The 19610-nt window shown below is 43.5% G+C and overlaps 1 protein-coding gene across 1 annotated transcript in view; it reads right to left on the bottom strand.

The window, feature by feature from the left end:
* LYSMD3 (LysM domain containing 3) overlaps window positions 1-18741 on the bottom strand; it is a 40224-nt gene extending 21483 nt beyond the window's left edge. Inside the window, exon 1 of the mRNA XM_029573368.1 lies at window positions 18611-18741. The gene's annotated coding sequence lies outside the window, so the exon portion shown is untranslated. The remainder of the gene's footprint in view (window positions 1-18610) is intronic.
* Between the last annotated feature and the right edge of the window lie 869 nt (window positions 18742-19610).

Here is a 19610-nt window from a genome sequence, read left to right as displayed (position 1 = left end):
AATGCTTCACATGACCTGTCTTCAGTTTCAATGGCCAGTCTGCATTTAATTTCCTGTCCTTTGTCTCCAAACTTTACATAGGCTGGGCGTGTCACTCTGGTTTTAGCATTCTGTCCTCCTCACATTACAACTCTTTCGCTCTACTGTCCCTGGTCTTCCCCTCTTATTGGTTGTGACACGCAATGACGTCTCCTTTTCCAGTCTGGCATTTGCCCCCTCCATCTGTCTTCTATCACCATTTTTAACCCTTCTGGTACAATTATTCAGTTCATTCTAAATCAACTCTAATTATTGTAAACAAAGAAAAAGCTCACAGCAGCTTCAAAGACAGACATTGCCTTGCATTAAGCATTTTAAAGGCAGCGGCAGCACTGGTATCTGTTTTAAAAGTCATGTGGTCACAGAGCCTCTCGCAACAGGAAGCAAAACCATAGGAGAATCTCACACTTTTTCAGACTTTGCATTAACCCTTTTGTTCTCTGTCTGATCAAGCATTTTTTTTTAAATAGTCCCTGTATCAAACATTAAACTTTTGCAGTATATCCGTTTTCTCTATGAACTCTGAGCACTAAACAGGGACTGAGCCTCCTCTGCAGATGTTGAGAGAAATAAAGAGTCCCCTATCTCTATCTTTTGAGAGGAGAGCAACAAGGACATTTGGTTGTGTGTTGTGGCTCTTTTGGAATCTAGTGTATTGGACACCCGGAATTCCGTCTCTGGTGCTTGGTGAGCTTTTCTTGGTGTGTGGTGCACTGGTTCTGACACATGGTGCACTGTTTTCTGCGCCAGCGGTGTAGGAGCCATCGGCTTTGAAGCAGGCATCTTTACTACCTGGTGCATACTCTTGTGCCCCATGTGCCACTTGTCTGATTCAAGAAGCGTCCTGCGGAGGCCGGCCTGCATGTGAGGGCGAGGAGGCTCTCCTACGTCTCCCGAAGATGAAGACAGAGAAGTTGACAATTGCCCAGAGGATTTTTTCAGCTCACTGGGGGGATGTTCTCCCACAGTTGCGGCAAATCGCTTGGTCATGATCCGGGCCCGGGTATAAATTACAGTAGATCTGCCCATCAGTGATGGACATATGGCTACAACTACAGTATTTGAACCCGGTAGTCTTTCTCCAAGACATAATAAAAAGCACAGAAAAGTGCTGTTTGGGGTCACCGAAGTGAGCAAAAGATTGAAAAAAAGATTGAGGAAGAATTAAGAGACAAATTCCACGTCCATGCGAAGCGTGGATAAAAAAAATACTGAGGAGACTTCTGGAAGACTCATTTGTGCAGTAAGTACTATGCATGCCCAAAAGAGCAAAAGCCTTATGCTTTGAGTGACAACTCCGCCTAGTGCAGCCCTGATGACGTCACTCCTACAGCACGGCTAATTCAGCCTGTTTATCGACCGAAATGAGAAATTACTACTTACCTGATAATTTCCTTTTCTTTAGTATAGACAGGTGGATCCAGAACAAGTGGGTTATGCAACTCTACCAGCAGATGGAGACTGAGCAAAGTTGTTATAACAGTATATATACCCCTGCAGTGACATCAGCCCACCAATATTCTCTGCAAAAGGCAACTGTGGACAGACTAACAAAACTTGATTAACAAATAACCATTGCAGTACTCAGCCAACAGGAAAACTGAGCTCAGACAAAGAATGTGCTAATAGTCTAGGGATTGGATTAACACTTACCAGTAACCCCTGGAACACACAGCAGGACAATAGCACAACCCACTGGCAGCCAAGAACGGGAAGGTGGATCTACCTGTCTATACTAAAAAGGAAATTATCAGGTAAGATACATTTTTCATTTCTTAGCATTTAGCAGCTGGATCCAGAACAAGTAGGAAGTACCAAAGCTACTCCTGAAACAGGGTGGGAGACTGCCCGTGGTCCAGTCAAAACCGCCTGTGCGAAGGCTGCAACCTCCCAGGCCTGCACATCCAGACGATAATACCTGGAATAGGTATGTAAGGAGGACCATGTCGCAGCTCGGCCATTGTTGATGAGAGACAATCTAACCTCTGCCCATGACGCTGCCTGAGCTCTAGTGGAATGAGGCCTGACTGGGCAATGGCTGCCCAATATTCGCATATTTGGCCGTAACTACCTCTTTTACTCCAGCGGGCTATTGTAGCCCGTGATGCCGGCTCACCCTGCCTACTTTTACCGTGGAGAACAAACAAGCGATTCGTCTTCCTGAGAGGTTTAGAAACCTCCAAATACCTCAGGATATGCCTTGACATCCAAGGGCTGTAACAGGAGATATTCCTTCGCATCTCTTTCCCTGTCCAGAGACAGCAGGGAAATGGACCGATTCAAGTGAAAATCTGAAACCACTTTTGGGAAAAAGAAAGGAACAGTCCGCAGCTGTATTGCCCCTGGAGTCACCCAAAGAAAAAGCTCCCAGCAAGAAAAGGCCTGAGGATCGGATACTTTATACCATGAACAAACTACCACAAGAAACAGTTTTCAAGGTCAGTAACCGCAAGGAGAGGAACAAATGTCAGATTGGCGCACAGAGTACAGAGACTAGAGGAAGAAGGAATCCCTACAGAAAAAAAAACCCCTTACTTCAATAATTTTTTTTTTGCTTTACCTAGGCTCAAGCCCATCCCAGCTGAGTACAGAATCGGTCTCCGGCTATAGGAGGAGTGGGCACATACCGTCACCATTGTGCTCGGCTTCCTGCACCCGCTTGCCTTTCAGCTGTCTTTTACAGTTAAGTCTATGACAGCTGAAAACCAGCTACTGGACCAAGGCACTCATTTGAGAAAAAATCCAATATACATCACCTCAGAATACTCAACTGAGGGAGGGACCATATGGTATCACAAGAGAGTGGGACGAAAAAATTTATTTATTTATTTAGTGTTTTTCTATACCGGCATTCACGATAAGTATCACATCATGCCGGTTTACAATTAACAAAGGGGTGTAAAAAGAAGATACAATAAGAACATTAACAGGTGCAGAACGAAAAACGTTGCAGTTACAATAAAACAGGGAAACTCTTCTTTTCTCCTTCTGAAAACTTTAATCAATACCCAGTTGGGAGATGTACGTCCATCATCTGCTGGAGATGGAGAATACTGGTGGGCTGCCTCTGCAGGGGTTTATATACTGTGATGTCAGCTTTGTTCCATCGTAGTAATAGCAACAGTGGAGAAGCCTCATATGCCAAAGTGAAAATGTAAACAAAGAAATGTGATAATGTAATTTAAATCCAAAAGTAATATTTTTGATGATCCGGTGCATCATGAGATTTCTAAATATCATGTTCAAAGTAACATCTTTATTAGTTTTATGCTGATATTATCATTGTATTGGTTATAGAATTCTTAAGCCTTAAAGTCCCCCCTCCGGTCATATTTCGCCAGTCGACTTCTTTGGGAGGGTCTTCACTGTAAATCAAACAAAACAAGATAAATCTTACTCTACAGGTACAGTGAAAAAAATTATATTAATAGTGCAAATTTAAGAAGCATTGTTACATGAGCATCTCTGAATATAATGCAAAACAAACAGATACGTACCTAGGATACCGTGCAGAAGCTTATAGGCCAGTGATTGTTAGTGATCACACCGCCAGGGGGGCGGAGTTAGCAATCTCTTGTGAATCTGCTAAGAAGTTAGCAATCTGTTATGGATCACCTCCTCCAGAGGGGAGGAGTGAGTAATCTGATCAATGCTGCTCCCTCAAGGGGAGGAGCTAGCAATCTGTAATACTCTGTAGGCGGGGTCAATGATCTGTTGTGGGTTGGCTCCCACAGTGTGGCAGTCGTATGATACCGCTCTAGTAGTGAAAGGGATAAACACTTAGGGGCGGATTTTAAGAGCCCTGCTCGCCTAAATCCACCCAAATCCGGGCGGATTTAGGCGAGCAGGGCCCTGCGCGCCGGTGAGCCTAGTTTACATAGGCCTACCGGCGCGCGCAGAGCCCCGGGACTCGCGTAAGTCCCGGGGTTTGGCGAGGGGGGCGTGTTGGGGGCGGGCCCGAACCGCGCAGCGTTTTCGGGGCGTGTCGGGAGCGGGCCCGGGGGCGTGGCTATGGCCCCGGGGCGGTCCGGGGGCGTGGCTGCGCCCTCCGGACCCGCCCCCAGGTTGCGTCCCGGTGCGCTAGCGGCCCGCTGGCGCGCGGGGATTTATGTCTCCCTCCGGGAGGCGTAAATCCCCCGACAAAGGTATGGGGGGGGGGATTTAGACAGGGCCGGGCGGGTGGGTTAGGTAGGGGAAGGGAGGGGAAGGTGAGGGGAGGGCAAAAGTAAGTTCCCTCCGAGGCCGCTCCGATTTCGGAGAGGCCTCGGAGGGAACGGGGGTAGGCTGCGCGGCTCGGCGCGCACCGGCTATACGGAATTGATAGCCTTGCGCGCGCCGATCCAGGATTTTAGCGGCTACGCGCGTATCTACTAAAATCCCGCGTACTTTTGCTTGCGCCTGATGCGCAAGCAAAAGTACGCCAAATCGCGTGGTTTGAAAATCTACCCCCTAGTGGAAATTGGTGAATTCTTGGGCAGATAGCAGATGACAGCGCCCCCAGGAGGATATCCTGAGAGGGACCACCGGCTAGGCTGGAGTATGGAGACAAACACAGATAGTTCTTTATTAGACAGGAAGTAGAACCACCAGAGGTGGCAGTAGTGAGTTGATATGCCCGAAGGGCTGAAGTCCCTCAGATACTGGAACTGCGATCTCTGGGTTGCTGAGCTGTAGAGAGAGAGACTATAGGCAGAGAGTAGACAGGGTATGCTGGATACATAACCAGTAGTAGATGATACACTCACAATTGTAGATACCTGTAATGGCTTCTATGCAACAGAGAGTCTTCAGTATATTCAGAAACAGGAGCCGTAGGCGAGTACTGGTTCCTACATGCAGTCTGGAATAAGAACTCACAATATCTGTGTATGAGATGGCTTCTGGAATAGAAGAAAGTCTTTGGAGAGTTTTAGGAACATAGGCCCTCGTGGAGCGAGTACCGGTTCCTATCTGCAATAGTAACTCACAGTGTTCACGTCTGCGATCGCTTCCAAGCAGTAAGGAGTTTTCTGAGCATTCAGGGACGTAGGCCCTCGAGGAGCGAGTACCGGATCCCGTCTAGCAGTTTGAAATCAAGAAGAGAGAGTGGGGCCCCCGAGGAGCGGGTACCCCTTGGTAAGTTTGTGGAGGCAGAGAAGCAGAGAAGTTTCCTCCTTGCTAACTTGATTCGGAGTAGCAAACAAAGACCTTTTAAGCTGGAAGCGGATGAAGTCACTATGGGGAAGGGGAGGGGGAGGGGGGGGGGGGGGGAATGCCCCGAGGTTCGCGTCCTTGCCAGTACAAACTCTGGAGTGTACGCGTGCCCTTACGTCATCAGGAACATGGCGGATCCGCAGCGTCAGGCCAGCCCGGGGAGAAGTGGAGAGGAGAAGCCATGGCAGCATCTATCCGTCAAAGCCGAAGGGAGTCGCCACAAAGGTAGAGAGGGTGGAGCGAGGGCGAAAACAGGCACGAATGCAACAGTGATATACATAGCTCAGTGATATATACAGAACAGCTCCAGAACGGAGGATAGGACTCTGAAAACAGCACTAAATCACATGACTAGGGGTAACTAATCAGAAACAGGTAAATTAATCCCAAGGGGCAGTTTAGATACTACAGATATAAATAGAACAAAACCAAGAGACATGGCTTAGGGGAGTCAATTATAATAAGCATTTCAAACATTACCCCTTGCATTAATGGGATTCCATAGAGCAGCTTAGATAGTGGAGATAAAATTGAACAAAGGCAGGAAATTGGAGAAACAGCGTGAATAATCAATTGGCTTAGAGGAGCCCATCATAACAAGCACTTCAAACATTTCTCCTTGCATTGATAGAAATACATAGACCCACTATAGAGCAGAATGTAAAGTCACAGGACTAGAAATAAACAGAACGCAGTGAACTAATACCTAACAAGGATACCACAGACCTTCTTGGAGCAAAGAATTTAAACAATGGAGTCAATCGACCCGTTGCTTAGGTTAGCCAATTAAAACAGAAATCACTGTTGCAGAAAATCACCCACTGCATGGATCTCATAAATGCAGACCATTCAATTTCTTAATTAAGTCCTGCCGGATGTAGTGACTGTAATTTGAAAATCCATTTTTGTTCTGTTTGCGCATACGATCCCTATCCCCACCCCAGGGTCTAGGAGGAACCACATCAATGGCGCAAAAGCACAGATCTGTGATCAAATGAGTCTTCGTACCAATGTGTAGTAAGGGAGGCAGATTCAATATGTCGCTAGATCGCGCTATGGTGTTAAAAAATGTGGATTTTCAAAAGCAGGATATCTTCCCCACGTACAGTAGATCACAAGGGCATCTAATGATATATACTACCCATCTTGAATTAGTTAGTCAAACTGCAATTTATGCGGGAATCTCAAGGAGTGGTATTCAAAAGTAGTAAGAATCGGGGATAGATCGCATGCATTGCATTTACCACAAGGTTGATGACCAGTAGAAATCTGGGGTGAATTATCTTCTGTGTAGAAATCAGAGGACACGAGTATATCTATTAAATTCTGGCCCCGGTAAAAGGCATAATGTGGTAAATCTTCAAAGCAATTAAAAGGAGTAAGCATTGACCAATGGGAACATATGGATTTGCAGATTTGACCAGCCAGTGATGAAAACGGTAGTATACATGTGAGACTGCCAAAGGTTCCTTAGGTTGTTGATGAAATAAGTCCTATTAACAGAGACCAAGTTTGCCTGCTTTATTACCCTCCAGGGCTATCCTTGTCATAGAATTGCCGACACATAGATTTAGCTTGAACAATGAAATTCTGGTGGGAAGAACATGGACGTCTAAGGCGGAAGAACTGTCCTATTTGGTATACTGTCACGAAGAGAGCATGGGTGGTGGCTGTAATTTGATGGGAGGGTGTTTCTGTTCGTGCTTTTTTTCTATATGAAAGTACTTAGTTTCTTATCCTGGATAATGACTAGATTATCCAAAAAGGATATAGGGAATCACTGATAGTGAGAATTTTAAATTAGGGTTTTGAACATTGAGCCAATCAATGAACATATGTAGTTGGATTTCAGTACCTAGCCATAAGAACATGCCATACTGGGTCAGACCAAGGGTCCATCAAGCCCAGCATCCTGTTTCCAACAGTGGCCAATCCAGGCCATAAGAACCTGGCAAGTACCCAAAAACTAAGTCTATTCCATGTAACCATTGCTAGTAATAGCAGTGGCTATTTTCTAAGTCAACTTAATTAATAGCAGGTAAGGCACTTCTCCTCCAAAAACTTTTCCAATCCTTTTTTAAACACAGCTATACTAACTGCACTAACCACATCCTCTGGCAACAAATTCCAGAGTTTAATTGTGCGTTGAGTAAAAAAGAACTTTCTCCAATTAGTTTTAAATGTGCCCCATGCTAACTTCATGGCGTGCCCCTAGTCTTTCTACTATCCGAAAGAGTAAATAACCGATTCACATCTACCCGTTCTAGACCTCTCATGATTTTAAACACCTCTATCATATCCCCCCTCAGTCGTCTCTTCTCCAAGCTGAAAAGTCCTAACCTCTTTAGTCTTTCCTCATAGGGGAGTTGTTCCATTTCCCTTATCATTTTGGTAGCCCTTCTCTGTACCTTCTCCATCGCAGTTATATCTTTTTTGAGATGCGGCGACCAGAATTGTACACAATATTCAAGGTGTGGTCTCACCATGGAGCGATACAGAGGCATTATGACATTTTCCGTTTTATTCACCATTCCCTTTCTAATAATTCCCAACATTCTGTTTGCTTTTTTGACTGCCGCAGCACACTGTACCGACGATTTCAATGTGTTGTCCACTATGACACCTAGATCTCTTTCTTGGGTTGTAGCAGCTAATATGGAACCCAACTTTGTGTAATTATAGCATGGGTTATTTTTCCCTATATGCATCACCTTGCACTTATCCACATTAAATTTCATGTGCCATTTGGATGCCCAATTTTCCAGTCTCACAAGGTCTTCCTGCAATTTATCACAATCTGCTTGTGATTTAACTACTCTGAACAATTTTGTGTCATCTGCAAATTTGATTATCTCACTCGTCGTATTTCTTTCCAGATCATTTATAAATATATTGAAAAGTAAGGGTCCCAATACAGATCCCTGAGGCACTCCACTGTCCACTCCCTTCCACTGAGAAAATTGCCCATTTAATCCTACTCTCTGTTTCCTGTCTTTTAGCCAGTTTGCAATCCACGAAAGGACATCGCCACCTATCCCATGACTTTTTACTTTTCCTAGAAGCCTCTCATGAGGAACTTTGTCAAACGCCTTCTGAAAATCCAAGTATAATATATCTACCGGTTCACCTTTATCCACATGTTTATTAACTCCTTCAAAAAAGTGAAGCAGATTTGTGAGGCAAGACTTGCCCTGGGTAAAGCCATGCTGACTTTGTTCCATTAAACCATGTCTTTCTATATGTTCTGTGGTTTTGATGTTTGTAACACTTTCCACTATTTTTCCTTTATTATTTATTTGTTTTTCTATACCAGTGTTCAATCTGGAATATCACATCGGTTTACAGTGTAACTAGGGTTTTTGAGAAGACTGGTGCTACTTATTATACATTGAAACTTTATAATATATTGACACTTCATAATATTTTACATTGTATTTCAGCTGATCAAGGGGGCAATAGTATGTCCTGTAAGGTGTCTAGCATTCTAACATAGTATATGATAACTTCAATATTTCTTACTTTATTTTTAAATGAGAGTAGGGGGAGCAGAATGTCATGCAAGGTATTTTACAAGGTAATTTACAGTATAGCAACATAAATCATGGTAAATATAACTTCTCATTAGGTGGTGATGTAACATGTAATTGTACTAAATAGTCCTGTACTTCAGTGCCTGGCACTGAAGTCAGGCTAACCGGTCTCTAGTTTCCAGGATCGCCCTGGAGCCCTTTTTAAATATGGGGGTTACATTAGCTATCCTCCAGTCTTCAGGTACAATGGATGATTTTAATGATAGGATACAAATTTTTACTAATAGGTCTGAAATTTCATTTTTTAGTTCCTTCAGAACTCTGGGGTGTATACCATCCGGTCCAGGTGATTTACTACTCTTCAGTTTGTCAATCAGGTCTACCACATCTTCTAGGTTCATCGTAATTTGATTCAGTCCATCTGAATCATTACCCATGAAAACCTTCTCCTGTACGGGTACCTCCCCAACATCCTTTTCAGTAAACACCGAAGTACGGCATTTTCTTATGTTCACATACAGACAAGCGATAATAAGGGCTATAGTGGCCCCCATTACTGTACCTTTAGTCTGAAGAAAGAAACAATGGTCAAATTTGAAGTAATTCTTGGTCAAAGTTAAATGGGTGAGAGTAAGCAAATAAATTGGTTGGAACCCGGATAGTGGCTGGTTGATCTAGGGCATGTCTTACTGTAGATAGGGCTTGGTGTTGGGGAATATTAGAATAGAGAGCTTCAATATTAAGCTTACTAGTAGGATACGATCCGGTGGTAAAGGCAGGGATTCTATGGATGCAATAAAGTGGCTAGTGTCCCACACATAAGATCTAACCAAAAGGTACCAAAGGTTTTAGAAGATGGTCCACAAATTTGGATAATAGTTCTAATACTGAGCCCTTACTAGAGATAATGGGGCATCCAAGAGGATTAGAAAGGGACTTATGTCCTTTGGGAGGACATAGAACACTGGAATTGTAGGGTGTTTTTTAATCAAACGACTTTTTTTTTTGATGTAATAAAGCCAGAGTAGAGACTGATTGCAAGGATGAGGTAGGGTCTTCTGGTAATTCAGAGTAAAAGTGTCATCACATAATTGTTGTTACTTCTGTCACATAATCAGTCTTAACATTACAATTCCACCCATGTCAGCGGGCATAATCTGTATCAATGTATCAGAAGCTAAATCATGTAGGGCTTTGTTATACCCTTGACAGATTTTGATACACCTGTGTTGGACCAGTTATAGAGAAGAAACATCATGGAAAATTAGTTGTTCAAAGACAGAGATCAGTGGTGATGGAGGACCCGGCGATGACCAAGCCAATTTAGGTGTCATTACAGAAACTTCGGTGACTGGCTGTGGACCAGATGCCTGTGTGGAGAAAAAATTTTAGTTTAATTTTACGAACAAACTTTTGTAAATGTAAACAAATATTAAAACGGATCATGTTTCACTGTAGGGATAAAGGGCAGACCTTTTTGAAGTACCGTTTTTTCTGTATTGGATAGTGGTCTAACTGAAAGGTTCAGGACACTATGTAATCCAATAGACCAGTTAGTGGAAGGGATTATTTCCGGAGCTGGCATAGTCAAGCTCGGATAAGGTTCCAGCGCAGTTGGTCAGCTCGCTACCAGAAATCCAAGTTCTGAGAAAGCTGCTGGTGGTTCTGGGTGCAGGATCAAGTCATCCACTCTACTTGTGGTACTTCGTTTGGGCGAATACAGTCTCTTTAACGGCACATCTGAAAAGGGCGAAAAGACTGTTGGATATTCAAGGAGGGTCCAGAAGATATAGAAGGTGAATTTTCATCTCCAGAGGAATTGGATGAGGTGAAGGTAACCTTCCTGAAAGGTGGTCGAAACAGATTCATCCATGGAACGACAAAACCCTTTGTATAACTGAATTTGTAGTGCTGGAACTTTTTAAATTTCATCGCCTTTAGATCGGATCTACATTTTACAAGATTCTGTTTGAAATCAGAAAACTGGTTTTAAATATTGCCGTATCCAAGTTCATTTTAAGACTTTCCAGATGGCTGATACATTTTCCTGAAAATCTTGAGAGACCTGCTTAATAGTCTCAATCAGAATCATTAAATCTTAGGAGCATTTATTTAAAATCTTGTTCCAGCATTGATTGAATGATGGACTACCAGTAGACGAGAGGTCTTTAAGTATCCGTAAGCCTTTAGGAATGCGATGTACTCTAAGGTATTCGGTTAGTGTGGCTGCATGGAGTTCTGCTCTAACTGCTCTCCTTCTGCAAAGTAATGTCAACTGGCTTAAGAATTCTATAACCAATACAGTGATAATATCAGCATAAAACTAATAAAGAGGTTACTTTGAACATGACATTTAGAAATCTCGTGATGGCACTGGATCAAAAATATTACTTTTGGATTTAAATTATTTCCTCACATTTGAACTTTGTTCCATTTCCATCTGCTGGTAGATGTGCATAACCCACATGCTCTGGATCTACCTGTCTAAATGCTAAGAAAGATAATTTTTCCCTCTTATTTTTGTTAGAAAGCCATCCTTAACAGGGAGAGTAAATGTGCTAGGAAAATTCTCCTCCCAATTCTGTGTCTGCCAGGTAAGGGACCATGCATTTCCCATCAACAACCAAGCACTGTACTGGAGTCTGGAACAGCAACGAAGTTAAACTCAGAAATACAGACCCTATTTTCAGGGCACACATCTGCATGTATACATGGATCCTATATATGAAAAAAAAACAAAAAAAACTGTCAGGTTTCTTTTTGACCCCCTGATACACTGAAATTTTGGTGTGGATAGGACACTGATCACAAAAGTTATCATAGGGGTCAACTGACATGGTGATCTCACAAATCTTCCTCCCCTTCAGAAAATAGGCTAAAAATCACACCGTAGGGAGAGACAGAGATAAGTTAGTGGATTCTTCCTGATGTACTTCTCAGTTTAACTGCCCTGCGCAATGGGTCTCAGTCCTTCCCTATAGCACTTCTGTTCTAAAGCACCAGTAAATTTTTAAATAAAAAATACAGGGTGTGGTGGTGGGGGTGGGAAGAAGGATGTTTAAAGGTGAAAATACCGTTTTTCCTCTCATACGGGCCGCTTCAGTAAAACAAGGGAGAGTGGACGAACACCTGCTCTCCCGGCGCGCGATTCAGTATGCTAATTAGGTGGTGCGGTAGAAACGGGCAAAAGGAGGCGCTAGGGACCCGGAGTGGCGGCTGTCAGCGGGTTTGACAGCCGACGCTCAATTTTGCCGGCGTCTGTTCTCGAGCCCGCTGATAGTCATGGGCTTGGAAACCGGCCGCCGGCAAAATTGAGCGACCGGTTTTCGGCCTGACAGCCGCCGGCCCATTTTAAATTTTTTTTCTTCTTTTTTTTTTTTTTTACTCTTCGGGAACGTCCGACTTAATATCACCATGATATTAAGTTGGAGGGTGCACAGAAAAGCAGTTTTTACTTCTTTTCTGTGCATCCCCGGTGCTGGCAGAAACTAGCGCCTACCTTTGGGTAGGCGCTAATTTCTTAAAGTAAAATGTGCGGCTTGGCTGCACATTTTACTTACTGTATCGCGCGGGCATACCTAATAGGGCCATCAACATGCATTTGCATGTTGAAGGCCCTATTAGGTGCCGAGGGTTGGACGCGCGTTTTCCTCCCCTTACTGAATAAGGGGTAAGGGAAAACGTGCGTCCAAGGGCAGGTTAACACTGCGCTCCGTCGGAGCGCACTGTACTGTATCGGCCTGATAGTAAGTGTATTTGTCTGCTATACCATCATTGCCAACCTGAATTTAACCTGGTGAATCAGTGGTCCTGGGCTCAAATCCCAAGCCAAGTTTCTGCTCCTTGAGCTGTCTGTAGATTCTGTAGTGGCAGCATTCACAATTCAGTAGTAGAGGGAGTCTCAGCCTTTGCTCAAAGGTCACATCCAATGGCCACATTTAAAAACCACGATTGCAGGATTCTGGAGGAAGAGACCTATTGCTTTTCACATGGAGTCCCTGTTCATTTTTCTACATGGCAAAAACAAACACAAAATAAATAACCAAAGCAGCTCAGGCTCCAATAAGGGTTTGTTTATACTATGTACACAATTAGCATGAGAACATAAGATTTGTCATGCTGGCTCATACCTAAGGTCCATCACCCTGTTTCCAAAACAGTGGCCAATGCAGGTCACAAGTACCTGGCAGAATCCCAAGGTGTAGATAAATTCCATGCTGCATATCTCAAGGACAAGAAGTGGATTTCTTCAAATCTACCTTAATAATGGTGTATGGACTTTTCCTCTAGGAACTTGGCCAAACCTTTTTTTAAATGCAGCTACACTAATAGCTTTCCCCACATCATCTGGAAACGAATTCCAGAGCTTAAATTATGTGTTGAGAGAATATTTTTCAACTCAACACATAATTTAAGCTCTGGAATTCTTGACAGTCTCTTCATTCCCCTGCCCACATTTTTAAATTTGGAAGTGGACTTTAATATATTCTGCACAAGCGTACACAAGTACGAGCAGATTTGATCAAGTTACCTAATGATTTATGAAGCTTAATAATAAAGGCTCACAGACATGATAGCTAATTCACTTATAGCATCGTATGAAGGTAAACTTGATCTTTTCAAGAATTTTCTCATATAGCAGGTCTTATACTTTTAGTCACATTTTTAAGGCAGCATGCAAAAAGACACTGGAAGTTTCACTTAAAAGAGTAGGAAAGAGAGAAAGGCTAAGCTCAGCAGCCAATGGCAAAGGAAGAGTTAGCAGGATTCCCTCCAGCCAAACAAAAGCAGCTGCCAGTAACTATAGAAGCGGTGCTGCCAGGGTTCCCCAAGCCTCGCAAGCTGCAGAAGGAGCCAAGAGGGCTGTAGCAATGTGGCTGGCCAGGTTCCTCAGGCCCCACCACAAGAACACAAGGCAGAGCCAATGGAGTGGGTTGGGAAGGGATATGTGCATGGGACTGTAGAGTAGGTACTCCTTACCCACTTCCTCCAACACACTTCGAGGTAAAGTTACATCCTGACCATTCATATATTCTTCACACTCCCCGCACTTTTATTCCTGAATAACTGAAAGGTGTACACACTCAGATCTCCTGTATTGCATACACGCAGGTCATGGAGTCACAAAATACGCTCTTAAGTTGTCATGAAATTCTAGACTTGTTTCCATGGAAATCTAAATCACTAGCAAAAATGTTTGCCAAATCAATATACTCTACGTTTTAAAATGTGTGATCTAAAGGTATTTCCAGTTATGTTATAGCTTTGATACATTGATGTGTATGCATTCATGTTTCTAATGAATCTGTGATGACCCTAATTTTCTAAGGCCTATTACGCCTCTCTCCTTTCCACATGCTGCTGTTAAAGCACAACTCTGAATACAATATGCAGACCCCTGCTAGTCTTTTACGGTTGTCATTACAGTTTTACAAGTAATCAAAGTTTTATAAAGACAAAATGAGACATCACACTGCAGCCGAAATACAAAATAGATCAGATTTTCCATGTTTTACACAATGTTGCTTCACAGGAAGTATTACTGTTAAACTGGTTGTATATATTAAATCAAAAACGATCAATATTTATCCAGATTTTAGTTGAACATTATCACTTTTTTTACCTAGTAAATTTAAAACATGGAATTACTAACTGTAACCTCTTTGCAGAGAAACCAGGCATGCCATTAAGCGTAAAGACCCTTTCTTAACAGGTTCCATTATATTTGGGTCCTGAAATGAACTTGTACTGTTAAGTCCCTGCATAGTAATTTCAGATTCCTAGAGGTCTCAGTTCTCTCTCTCTTTGAGGGGAAGGAGCCAAAGAGACATCTTGCTGTGTTAGCTCCTGTATCATCATGGAAAATTCCTACGTCACACCTCACTCCCAGCCTGGGCTTATTTCTGTGCCCTTGGGAGGATTATGTGGTACACCAAGTGAGATCTCCTCTTCCAGGAACCACGTTGGTAGTCCACATATGAGGATTATGAGTATATCTTTGCTGTGGAAACTGAGTGAAATTCAGTTCCCAAAACTAGAATGGCTATGATTTCTGGGATCTTTATAAGCAAAGATGAAATTCCATTAGCTCATGTCAGCAGGAACCTTTTCACACAAATATAAATACACCTTACTGCACCAAGTCTGCACATTGCTTTGGCAAAACCTCACATCAAGTTATGCATACCTGGGAAATAATGTTCATTTTTTTTTGCTGTTTCAATATTTTGTTGAACATTCACTGTGAAGTAACCTGTAGACTGGACTGTGTCAATATTGCTATCATGTCAACAGACTTTTGTTTGGAAACACAACTACTTGCCTGTGGCCTACAATTGTTATCTAAGATCTAGCTCAACAGGAATGAAGTGAATTTGTGGTGTCCCTGGGAAAATTCCAAGCTTATGTCTAAGAAAGCTATTGCCATGTACAGAGAAGTGGGGCCATGCCAATGCAGTGAGTGGATTCAACTCCTGGTCCACCACTACAGTGTTTCCCAACCTTTTCAAGCCCAAGGCACACAATATTAATGAGAACACTGTGTGCCACACCAACACCAACCTCCACAGAGCAGGCAGTGCAGACATGAAGAGAATCCATATGGCCAAAAGAAGAAAGCCCCACCAGTCTCTTTCCAAATTTTAAGACAAAGAGCAAGAGGGAGTAGACACTGCAAGTGAAGGAAATGGCAGAAGTCAGTGTACTGTGGACAGCTGGTTCAGTTAGTTACCTTGGCTGCCCGTGTGGTTACCTAATTCAGAGTGAGTCACACTGAGCCTAGTAAAATGACAGAGGCTGGTAGGACTCAAAATAGGCACTGGGCACAATGTGTGTGCTGCACAAAGCAGGGTCTAGTTATTGGTGCCCTGCATGCTGCCCATGCTACACTTCAGGGCTCATGCTGTAGCTAGGAAGAGATGTATGATTACAAATGTTCTCAGAAAGCAGATCCTACATATTTAACAGCCACCACAGGTGTCACTTGTTGCTGTGAGGTTCACATAACAGAGCCCAGCTGTTGTAGCTTTTCTGTGGCACACCTGATCAGGTCTGAAGGTACTACTACTACACCATCTGATCAACCACATGGCTACTATAAAACCTAGGACTGTGTTTGGTATTTACCCCCCATCACTGCTGGGTTGCATAATGATTCTGCTTAATCCTTTTCTTTTCCACATAAGGCTTTAAAATGTTTATCTTTACAGGGCTACAGCATACTGTGGGAGAAAACTGTAAGGCAGACAGGGAATATCCTTATTCTCAATTTCTTAAGAAGCGTTTAAGAAGAAAGCTCTTACATAGTAAGGACGACAGAGAAAGACCAAATGGTCCATCCAGTCTGCTCGGTAAGTTTCATAAGGTAGTAACTGCCGCACCTTGCTGGTTAACTCCAAACAGGATTGCCAGCTGCTCAATTTTGGATTGGACAGCCAGGTTTCAGCTGAATATCCAGTTTTTGCAAGAGGCTCTCTCTCACAGCATCCTGGTTATAGGGAAAGACAGAGCGGATAACAGAACTGTGTTTCTGCCCGCTTACCTCTTTTCCTGTGTTGTGATTGGATGGGGAGAGGAGGTGAGGCACAGCACAGCCCTCAGTTCCCAGTGGCTCCACAGATCTCTGCAGCAATGCCCTCTGGGTTTCTCCCCCTCCCTCACTGAGTGCTAGGCCAAGACCAGAGAGAGGGGGCTGCTGCAGCAAGCCACCAGAGAGATACAGAAGAGGAGGGGAAGAGGCAGTCAGTCACAGGGTGAGGAAAGGGGAGAGACAGAGGGGGGACACAGAGAAAAAGGGAGGGAAAGTAAGACAGATACACGGGGAGCAAGGAAGGAAGGACAGAAAAAAGGAGAGGCACAACGGGAGCATGAGGGAAGGCGGGAGACATGGGGGAAGGGAAAGAAGCGAGAAGAGGCACAAAGGAGACAGGAGGATACAGGAGGAAAGGAGACGGAGACAGGAGGTAAGGAGGAGGGAGAAAAAGACAAGAGCATGGGGAGGGGACTAGAGACAGGAGGGTAGCACAAGAGAGGAGTGCATAGAGGAGGTGAAGGGCATACTGCGAGACAGGTGGCACAAGGGAGACAGATAAAAGACTGGGAAGGTTTTAAGGAAAGGGAGACCGAACCACCTGTCAGAGGGGAGGCTGTGTGTTTGGTAATGTGCTTGGGTATAAGATCGGAGGTTGTATGTTTATGGGAAGCATGGAGGTAGGTTTGTATTAGAAAGGCTTTAGTTGCGATAGAGAGCAAAAGTGCATGAAAGGCTGCAGTTGATGTCTTTGAGGATAGTTGAAATATTTAATAAAACTGGTGCTGGATCTGTACTTGGACCTGTGCTTTTTAATATATTTATAAATGATCTAGAAAGGGTTCAATGAGTGAGGTGATCAAATTTGGAGAGGACACAAAATTATGCAGAGTATTTAAATCTTAAGCGGATTGTGATGAATTGCAGGAGGATCTTGCGAGTCTGGAAGGCTTCCAAAGAGCAAAGTGATGCATATAGGGAAAAATAACCCTTGCTGTAATTACACAATGTTAGGTTCTATCTTAGGAGTTACCTCCCAGAAAAGAGATCTAGGCATTCATAGTGGATAATACATTGAAATTGTCAGCCCAGTGTGCTGTAGCAATCAAAAAAGCAAACAGAATATTAGGAATTAAGAAGGGAATGGAAAATAAAATGGAGGATGTCATAATGCCTCTGTATCGCTCCATGGTGAGACGGCACCTTGTGTGCAGTTCTGGTTACTGCATCTCAAAAAGGATATAGCTGCACTGCAGAAAGTGCAGATAAGGGCGACCAAAATGATATGGGGCATGGAATGGCTGCCCTATGAGGAAAGGCTAAAGAAGTAAGGGGCTGTTCAATTTGGAGAAGAGCTGACTGATAGGGAATATGATAGAAGTCTACAAAATCATGAAAGGACTTGAACGTAAATCAATTATTTACTCTCTCAGAGAACAGAAGGACCAGGTGGCACTCCATGAAGTTAGCAAGTAGCTCATTTAAAACAAATCAAAGAAAATTCTTTTTCACTCAGCGCACAGTTAATCTCTGAAATTCATTGCCAGAGAATGTGGTTTCAGCAGTTAGTCTAATTGGATTTAAAAAAGGTTTGGATAAGTTCCTAGAGGATACATCCATAAACTGCTATGACGGTAATTAATATGCAATAGTAGCTTGTGATCTATCTGATGTTTGGGTGCTTGCCAGGTACTTGTGACTTGGATTGGCCACTGCTGGACACAGGATACTGGGCTTAATGGACCCTTGGTCTGACCCAGTATGGGATATCTTATGTTCTTATACACTGAGGGGTGAGCTTGAAAGTCAAGTAATGGGTGGATAGACAACTGACAGTCTGTAACTCCCTACCTCCCCCAAGAATATGAGGTTTAATGGGGTGTCCAGTTATGGTCCATGAAAAGGTTGGCCACCCTAAACTCAAGCTTCATGTTAAGGGTAGTAACATCTTAAATATGGCTCCTCACTCTCATATAAAGCCAACCGTAAAAAGAGAGCTTACCAAATATTTTAATAACATAAGTACTGGTAGTTAACTGTTAGAACGCAAGTACAGTGGAATCAGTCTCCCTTTACCTCGTAGCAGCACAATAAGCCCCACAAGGTTTGGGAAATCCATTAAATGAGCAAATCCCCATCACCTGGCAGAACGCTAACGGCCGCTTTGGGCCAAAGCCCCTCATTTATTTTTGCCCCGGGAGCTGCCACGGGCCAAAGCTATAACAAAACCATCCGCCTTCCCCGCGACGCAACAACTGCCCGTCATCAGCCGTGCCCCGGGAAATCGCCTCTCACGGGCTCGAAGGAAGGGACCTCTTACCGGAGACTCCCCGCTGCCAGCAGCAGCTGCGGCAGACCCTCCGCGCCGCCCGATCACATCCACGTCATCCTCCTTCGGCGTTAACCGGGCCGCCTTCAGAGCGCCTCAGCTACGAGCACGAGCCCAGCAGCGTTTCCGGGCCTTTCGGCAAGCTAAGGGCCGCCGGCGGGGAGGTTCCGCCACGTCCGCGGCAACGCGAACGTCACCACGCTGAGGGCAGGAGAGAAAAGAAACCACGTGATCGGCTCGCGAGTACTTGGCGTCCTTGTTTGAGTCTGGTTGAAATTTCATGGTGAGGCAAATGTACTAGAGGAATGCTTAAAAAATTAAAGCAAGTTAGGTTATATATATATATATATATATTTTTTTTTTTGTTTTAATTTGTTACTGCTCAAGTTTTGAATTACTGAATATTCGATCCTTCTTTATGTCTGGGAATTGTATACCGATGTGAATGCAAAACTTGCAGTAGATAAGATTAAGTAGTCTTACAGTGAAAATGATATTCGAGGCAAGGGAAGTTTTTGTGAGTATGTGTTCAGGACTTTTATTTTTAAAGCTTTTTTTCGACTAAAATATGTTAACTGTACAGTTAAAACCTTCAGCTTTTGCAAAAAGACTGATTTTTTTTTTAATTCAGCATTTGAAACTATTGTTTACTGCGGGCGTTGGTGTTAGAATAGGGTTAGCAATCCCCCTGTTCATCAGACGCAGGCCGAGCTAGTGCAGGTTTTATCCCCATTCCAATGACTAGGACTGGCACAGTCTGACCTCGATGACTTGGAACTATTCAGGAATTCTGAAAAATTGTGAATGAGAAAGTGGCAGAATTGTTGAAAAGGATCTCAGAAAATCAATACAGCAAGATATGAGGCTATTGAATGCTAATCGGACCAAACTGTGTGAAAGATGAGTTATAGATTATGGTATGATTTGATATAACAGCTAAGAGGGAGAGAAGTCATGAAGATCAAAGTCCTGGAATTAAAAAAAAGAAAAT

The sequence above is a fragment of the Rhinatrema bivittatum genome, chromosome 1 (genome assembly GCF_901001135.1).
Source record: "Rhinatrema bivittatum chromosome 1, aRhiBiv1.1, whole genome shotgun sequence".
In the NCBI taxonomy this organism is placed as follows: domain Eukaryota; kingdom Metazoa; phylum Chordata; class Amphibia; order Gymnophiona; family Rhinatrematidae; genus Rhinatrema; species Rhinatrema bivittatum.
The sequence above is the reverse complement of the archived record's forward strand: the minus strand, read 5'-3'. Positions and strand labels throughout refer to the sequence as shown.